The sequence below is a fragment of the Ixodes scapularis genome, unplaced genomic scaffold, assembly GCF_016920785.2.
Source record: "Ixodes scapularis isolate PalLabHiFi unplaced genomic scaffold, ASM1692078v2 ptg000549l_1___fragment_3__unscaffolded, whole genome shotgun sequence".
Taxonomy (NCBI): domain Eukaryota; kingdom Metazoa; phylum Arthropoda; class Arachnida; order Ixodida; family Ixodidae; genus Ixodes; species Ixodes scapularis.
Genome location: NW_024609998.1, coordinates 34,095 through 42,361, shown reverse-complemented (window position 1 = coordinate 42,361; position 8,267 = coordinate 34,095). Strand labels below are relative to the sequence as shown.

Below are 8,267 nucleotides of genomic sequence, written 5' to 3'. Positions count from 1 at the left end.
TAACAGTTGGAATTACATTTGCATGCAACATTCCTCCTGAATAAATTTTAAAGAAAAACCGTGTCTTAACTGCACAACTGGATGTGATTCTTGAATGCATTCAAACAACTAGATACTGGTGTTTCACAGCTTATCAATTTTATTAATTCAAGAAATCACAAAAAAAGGAAATCACACAAAATCACAAGTAGGGATGGACATAGACACTCAAAAAAGCGTTCGTGAATACAATTATATATTGAGATAAATCTACTTAAAGGCTGCAATATATGAAAATACCAAGATATACCTTTACTTTTTCGAAAATTGGAAAAAATACATAGAAAGACATACACACAATTTCATATACTAAAATTGACTAAAGTGTATACATGATAATCTCAAGTCCAATATTAAACGAAAAGGTACATTAGCAGGTGGGGTAGAAATTAACAAAGCAATATATAAGGTAGTAAGAGTGCAGCAGGCGTCCCATAAATCAAGTCTCTCTATGCATGCAGACACACATCCCGCAGCTGGGAAGGCAGTCGACACCGTCTGCAAAAAAGGGCTGTGGTTGTTCCATATACCATTTGCCACCACAGCGATGATGTTTGCATCAGATTGGAATCGTCCCTTTTGAGCTGTCTATATAAGGGATCGAACAAATTAATGTCACATGGTGACATGTCAGGACTGTAAGCTGGATGAAGCAGAATCTCCCACCCTTTCTGTGCTAACGCATCCTGCACAATCCTAACAAAAGCCTACCAAGAGAGATATTTCATTTCCTGACATCCTCCCCGAAACACACACACCCAGTCAGTCACTGTTGCCTTTGATAAATATTTTGTCACCAAAAAATCGCCTGTATTCTGCGATGAATGTCGACTGATCTATACCCTCCCATTGTTAGAAACTGAATCACTGCTCGCTCACCCACTGCGAACAAATTCCTAATCATATCACATCAGCCATGTTGTCTATGGTGTCCACCACAAACCAGACAAGCGAGGACTTATTGCAGAGAAGGCACAGTGGGTAACCGAGCTTTTGGTTGCACGTCAAAAGATCCCCAGGTGGTCTAAATTATCAGTCCTCTGCTGAGGCATGTTGGTTTGTAAAACCCCCAATTTGCCAAAAAACGTTTGTGTCACGTGCACGGGGCTACGTGACACAAACGGTTTTTATTTGATCACACCTAAAATCATTTTACTAGCTCTGACAAATACCATTAACAGCCTCTGTTGAGATATGAATGATCAGACAAGAGAGGTCTCGAACTGAGGAGACATGATTTACAAATTCAGTTCATAAGAGTTAGGAGAAATGCACTGAGAATCCAACACCTTGACACATTTCGTCATCTTGGGGAGAACAGGGATTACGTCCAAATGGTCTTTCTTCTTCAGAGCAATGATGTGTGGAATAGAAAATCCCGTCCCCTCAGGCCTGTACTGTACACCACACTCCAGAAGTTTGTTAATAACCATGTACACTTGCCCAGCATACTTTGCGAAGCACTGAATTAATGCAAAAGTTCTCTCTCTGAACAACATACATGATTGTGAAATTGTTTCTTCTCTTCTGATTAATGCTCAACACAGAAGAAAATGTCTCTCTGCACATTGTGACTTTCTTGTAAACATACACATGCTCTCTGTTGGAGAGGAAAGAACCAAGAGCTGTCCTCACAGCTCCACTTGTCTGACATAGTCTGCCATGAAAGGCAATAACATTAGATGATAGTCTCGTGAAATGTAAATTTTCTAGCTTGCTAAGCACAAAGTCAACATGGAAGCGGTCTCTAACACGATTTTGGATGACACTGAGGGCATTGCTTATTGCAACCAAGCTCGCAAGCTGTTTCTTCACAGCTTGTGTCCCTTTCACAAGGCACATCAGTTCCCCATTTCTATTCTCAAGTACAAATGCTGAAGTAGACCAAAGTGGCCCCCAGTTCCTTACTGAGTCAGCAATGTGTGTGAACTGGTGAACATTAAATGTGCAAAACCGCTCTCCATACAGATTTTTAACACCATCAATAAATCTGAGCAACAGCCTCTCCGAAATATCAATGTCCTCTACGAAGACAGATTCAGACAGCAAGAGGTAAACTGCGCCAACCAGAAGGGCAAAATGATCAAGGTAAACATCCGGAGGCTTTGGGGCAAAGCACGAAATGAGTAGAACAAAAGCCAGGCACGCAGTTCGCTTGCTTTCCAATAGCATCTGTGTTTCAAGAAACCTGGGGTCCTGGTAATATAGTTCGGTGGCTTAATGGCCACTAATCTCTTATCCACCACCTCTACCTGACGGCCCAGGTACCATGACTCTCCATGGTACTTAGAGTCAAACCATAAATGCAAGAATGTTCTCACCACCCCGAGTAGAACGCAATGCATGTAGTCGACAACAAATAAGCTACTGAGTCAAATTCGACTATGAGGCTCAAAACAGTGGGACTTTTGAGGCCCTTCTCCGGGTGACCATTCTCAAGTGCCTCTGCAGCTTGCCGCCTCATCCGATGGCCATTCCTGAGGGAGTATGTGCTACCAGGCAGATAGATATGGACATTCCCTTTGCCTGGCAACAAGATGGATTTCCCAGGATGTTCACAGAAGGAGCAACCATAAAGACCATTGAACTTCCTTATCCCCTGAAGCAGTGTTCTCGCAGCTGCATCCCCGCAGGGGGCACCTGTGAAAGCAGGTGTTTGGAGAGTGGCGTCTCCACGGACTCCGAGCCATGCGGGTTCGCCTGCCCATGTCTGGCTGTGCGTGGCTTTCCCGTGTCCGGGGAAAAGGGCATTCTGGAAATTGAGCCGAGCCCGGGGCAGGTTTGGAACCTTCGGGCCCCGCCGGGTGAGGCAATACACCACTTCGGCCCCCGCTTCTCCTACGCCGCAGGAGGCACCTGTGAAAGCAGGTGTTTGGAGAGTGGCGTCTCCACGGACCCCGAGCCATGCGGGTTCGCCCGCCCACGTCTGGCTGTGCGTGGCTTTCCCGTGTCCGGGGAAAAGGGCATCCTGGTCGTTGAGCGAAGCCTGGGGTAGGCTTGGACCCTCCGGGGCCCCCGGGTGAGGCAATACACCACTTCCCGTAGATGGGTGTCCTGGCTTGGCCTGACCAGGATCATTCAGTCAGTCGCCATATCTTCTACTATCCCCTCTTATCTTTCTCATTTCTCTACTCTTCTTTCATTCATATTCACCATCTTTGGCGGCAAGGGCTAACCTTGGGTGGTGATTGACCCCTCGTCTGGACCCACACTAGGTTATAGTGTCTTGGCAGCACTGATAGCGTAATGTCGTCATCAAAACCCTTATTGCTATGGCGCATTACCTATTCCCATGTTGGGCTGCGTGGTGGGTGGTGTGCTACTGATGCCGAACGCCTTGCCATTTCTTATGGGTTCCAAACTAAACCAAAAACCTGATCGGGCCCTGAAAAGGGTCCAGACCGAAGTACACATTAAAGAAGGATTTGCACCAGTGGAGAAGTTTCCTCGATTTCTCGTCATGCATTCCGAAACGGAAAAACCTCTATCCAAGTGATCCCCTTTCCTGGTTTCTAAGAGTCTTGAATCTGTAATCGAAAAGAAATTCTAAAGCAAAAAAAAAAACGTGCCATCTGGAGATCTCCTCCTTGAAGTTGTAACCTCTCAGCAAAGCTCAGACCTGCTGGCACTCAACTTGGATCTTGACTACAGGGTTCCTGTATCACCCCACCGCACTTTGAACACCATAAAAGGCGTAATATCAGAAGATGACCTGCTAGAATCCCCCGAAGATTAAATTGTCGATGGCCTTCGTGACCAAGGAGTCATTGCTGCCAAACAAATTTCTTTTTGATGGGACGGTCACGAGGTGAAGACAAAGCATGTCATTCTGACTTTTGAGCTGAGGGCGCTTGCGGAATCGGGGAAAGCAGGGTATCTCAACTGTAAAGTATGGCCGTATGTGCCAAACCCTGAGCGTTGCTTTCATTGCCAGAGATATGGCCATAGTGCCCAGAGCTGCCGTGGAAAGACAACATGTGCCAAGTGTGGCAAAAATTATCACCCTGCAGAGAATTGCTCAAATCCACCTTGCTGCATCAACTGTGGTGAACCTCACCCTGCTTATTCCCGTTCTCGCAGAAAATGGAAACAAGAAAAAGAAATTATAACACTCAAAGTGAAAGAGAACATCTCATTCCCCGAAGCCAGGAAGAGATTCTCCTTTCTGCGAAAGGGGCCTTACTCTTTGGTGGCACGTGCAGGGGGTGTGCCATTAAAGTCTCTCTGTAGGAACCCAGGTCTGTCCTAATGACCTGGTAATTCCACCACCTCCCCCTGCCTCACAAAGATTCACTCCACGACTCCGTTTTTCGTTGGAACCAAAGAAGCCACAGGGGCCTCCAGATGGCGCAGAGGTCTGTGCCAATGGAGGGGAGACAAGAGAGGCGGCAGCACCAGCCTCAGGGAGAAGGCACTGGTGCCTCCTCCATTCCTAAGGACGGGCCATCGAACGTGTGCCTGCCTTAGTTACTCGGACTCCTCCCAGGAAGAAAGGGGTGTTTTTCGTTTTAAGGCTTTAGGAGAGGCCTCGACATCTGAGGAGGTCCTTGTACCAGCTGCTCCCTCAGCCGTTCAGCATGAGGAGGAGCGGATGGAACTTGGTGAACCTCGTCCCCCTCGTTCAGTCCCACCGGATGACGCCAGGCCTAAAAAGTCATCCCAGAAAAAGCTCAATCCACGAGTTACCCCACCCAAACCGCCCCAGGACACCTAGGGCAGGTTTCTTGTTTTTGTTTTGCTTTTACTTTAAACCATTTTTATTATGAACATGTATAGTTTTATACAATAGAACTGTAGAAGTCTCCTGCAAAATATTGATGACATTCATTTCTTTCTGGATGAGATACAGCCGATTCCTGTGTGCTTGCAGGAGACATATCTTAACAACACCCATACAAATGTTTTTAATCGTCACCACGTTTTTAGAAAGGATCAGGCTTCAGACCACTCTTCTGATGGTGTTGCCATTGTTGTACAGAGTGGCATAGCGTGTGCGGAAGTTCCTCTGCTTACATCCCTTGAAGCAGTTGCGGTACGTGTTCTTGCTGATCGTCTCATTACGGTTGTGTCTTTGTATTTACCACCTCATCGTCAGCTGCATCTTCATGAACGTCAGGGATTGGTTCAGCAACTTCCAACGCCTTCTTTAGTTTGTGGTGATTTTAATGCTCACAGTCCCATGTGGGGCAGTAAGCGCCTTGACTCTCGTGGCGCTGTTGTAGAAAGGTTTTTACTGTCCTCAGACGTATGCCCTTTAAATAAGAAAGAACTAACATTTTATGTTGGTTCCGCTCATAATTGCTTCACATCCATCCAACATTTTATGTTGGTTCCACTCATAATTGCTTCACATCCATCGACCTCTCCATTTCATCACCATCACTGCTTCCTTGTTTTTCTTGGAAGGTTTTTGAACAACCCTTTCGGGAGTGACCATTTCCTGGTTGTAATTGAAAGCCTCGTTCCTCTGCCGACTATTTTAATACGAACCCCTAGGTGGAAACTGGACAAAGCTGACTGGGCAGTCTTTAAACTTGATGCAGTGCTTGACCCGTCAGTTCTAGCGAATTTGTCACCCGAAGATGCGACAATGTATGTTACCGAGCAAATCATAAGTGCCGCCCAAGACGCCATTCCTCGCACCTCTGAAAATTTACCCAAGAGGTGTAGGCCTTGGTGGAATGAAGACAGTGCCTCTACAAAGAAAAAGCAGCATAGGGCATGGGATATCTTTCGGAGGTACCCTACTTCTTCAAATAGAATAGAATTTAAAAGACTAAAAGCAGAGGCCCGATGGATTAGGAGAAAAGCTAAGCGGAAGACCTTGACCAAGTACATTTCTTCCATAAATAGTTTTGTCTTGGATAAGGAAGTATGGGATAGGTACAAAAAAATTAAAGGGGATTACCATTGTTTTGTTATTCCTCTATTTAGGACCCCTTCTAATTCGCTGAAAGATGTTGCTAATGTGCTTGGAGAGCACTTTAAGAGTGTTTCCAGCTCCCGAAATTATCGGACGGAATTTAAACGCTTTAAAGCAAGTGCAGAGCGTCACCGTATACCCATGTCCGGTTGCAGCTCTGAGCCATTCAACACTTCTTTCACAATGCAAGACCTAGAGGTGGCTCTTGGCTCGAAGAAGAGGTCGGCTCCGTGTTCTGATGGAATCCACTATCCGTCAATTGTCTCGAGAATCACTGAACACACTACTACTTTTTTTCAACTACCTGTGGGAAGCAGCTTACTTTCCTCAAATCTGGGAACGGGCACATATAATTCCTTAGCTGAAAGCTGGGAAGGACCCTTCGGACCCACGCAGTTACCGTCCAATCGCTTTGACGAGTTGCTTTGGCAAAACATTCTAACGCCTCATTAATAGGCGGTTGATATATATTTTGGAGCATAACCACTTTTTCACTAATAACCAGTGTGGCTTTCGAGAAGGGCAGTCTACTTTGTACCACATAGTCCGTCTGGAAACAACAATACGTGAAGCTTTCGTAAATAGGCAGCATTGTGTTTCTGTTTTCTTCGAGCTGGAGAAAGCATATGATACGACATGGCGGTATGGTGTCCTCTGTGACTTGTGTGGCTGTGGTGTGCGTGATCGCATGTTGCGTTGTATAAGCAGTTTTCTTACAGGTCGCTCCTTTCAAGTTTGACTTGGCACCATGCTATCCGACCAGTATGTGTGGGAAAACAGTGTTCTGCAGGGAGGCGTATTGATTGTCACCTTGTTTGCCGTAAAGATTAACTCGTCAAAGGTAATTCCACCTTCCATTTCATACTCCCACTACGTGGATGATATTCACATTTCGGTTTCTTCTTGTAACTTGTCTAGCTGTGAGCGGCAACTGCAGCTTACCATCAACAAAATGAGTAAGTGGGCTGACGAAAATGGGTTTAAGTTTTCGCCCGAGAAGACTATCTGTGTGCCATTTTCTAGATCCAGAACTAACGTTAAACAGGGTTCCTATTAGTGTCAAAACGGAGCATAAATTTTTGGGTATAAAGTTTGATAAAAAGCTAAACTTCGTTTCCCACCTGAAGGGCCTGAAAAGGAAGTGCCTTAAATCAGCCAATATTCTTGAAGTCTTAGCGCACAAGTCATGGGGATCCGATAGAATATGCCTGCTTCGCTTATGCAACTTCCTTATCCGGTCACGTCTGGACTATGGTGCTATAGTTTACGACTCAGCGAGGCCCTCTGCACTCAAAATATTGGATCCTGTGCATCATCTCGGTTTAAAGTTTGCTACAGGTGCCTTCCGCACATCGCCCATTCCTAGCTTGTACGCTGAATCCAATCAGATGTCACTTATGCACATACGACGTTATCTTGCTGTGACTTATGCTTCCAGAATTCTATCCTATCCAAATCACCCAACTTATGGTGCTTTGCAACATTCTCGGTTTGCTCGTCTTTTCGAACATGAGCCCAGGGTTATACCGCCTTTAGGCCTTCGCCTTGAGGGCATTTGTACATCTCTTGACCTCACCCTTGACGAGACCGACCTTTTGCAGAAGGGTGAGAATGAAGCTCCGTGGAGTACGTTGCCCGTCTTCTGTGATTGGTATTTTACTAGATTTAATAAACATAACGTCCCCCCTGTGGTGATTCAACAAGAATTTCTTGAGGTGCAGAAGAAGTATGATAACTACTCCCAATTTTATACCGATGGTGCTAAATCATCGCATTTTGTAGGATCAGCAGTTTACTCTGAAGGATTCAGTAAGGTTCAGCGTCTCAAGGAATGTGCAAGTATTTACATGGCCGAGTTCTATGCGGTGTTGATGGTCTTGGAGTATATTCTCACCAGCAAGACAATTAAATCTGTTTTATTCGTGGATTCTCAAAGTGTACTCACCACACTTAGTGAAGGGAAGTAAAAATAGACTGGTACACCTTGTCCGATCTAAGGTACAATGTGGCCTGCGGCTTGGCCAAGACATAAAATGTTGCTGGGTGCCTAGCCATATGGTAATCCTAGGTAACAAAAGAGCAGACGAATTAGCCACTATCTCTAAGCACCTACTGCCAACTACCTCACAGATCCCATTTCAAGACATAAAGCCTTTAGCAAAATTATTAGTTTTTCAACTATGGCAATTGGAGTGGAGTCTGGAATTAATGTCCAAAACCTTCCTCCTACAAAGGAGCACAAGGTGTATGGCCCAAACTGGAAACAGATGGTGGCCTTTGTCGTGACTTAGAAGTAGAATATAAC

General features: G+C 45.4%; 1 pseudogene; it reads right to left on the bottom strand.

Annotated features, from left to right (window-relative positions):
• Positions 1-1,277: 1,277 nt before the first annotated feature.
• Positions 1,278-2,384, bottom strand: LOC8041941 (annotated as a pseudogene).
• Between the last annotated feature and the right edge of the window lie 5,883 nt (positions 2,385-8,267).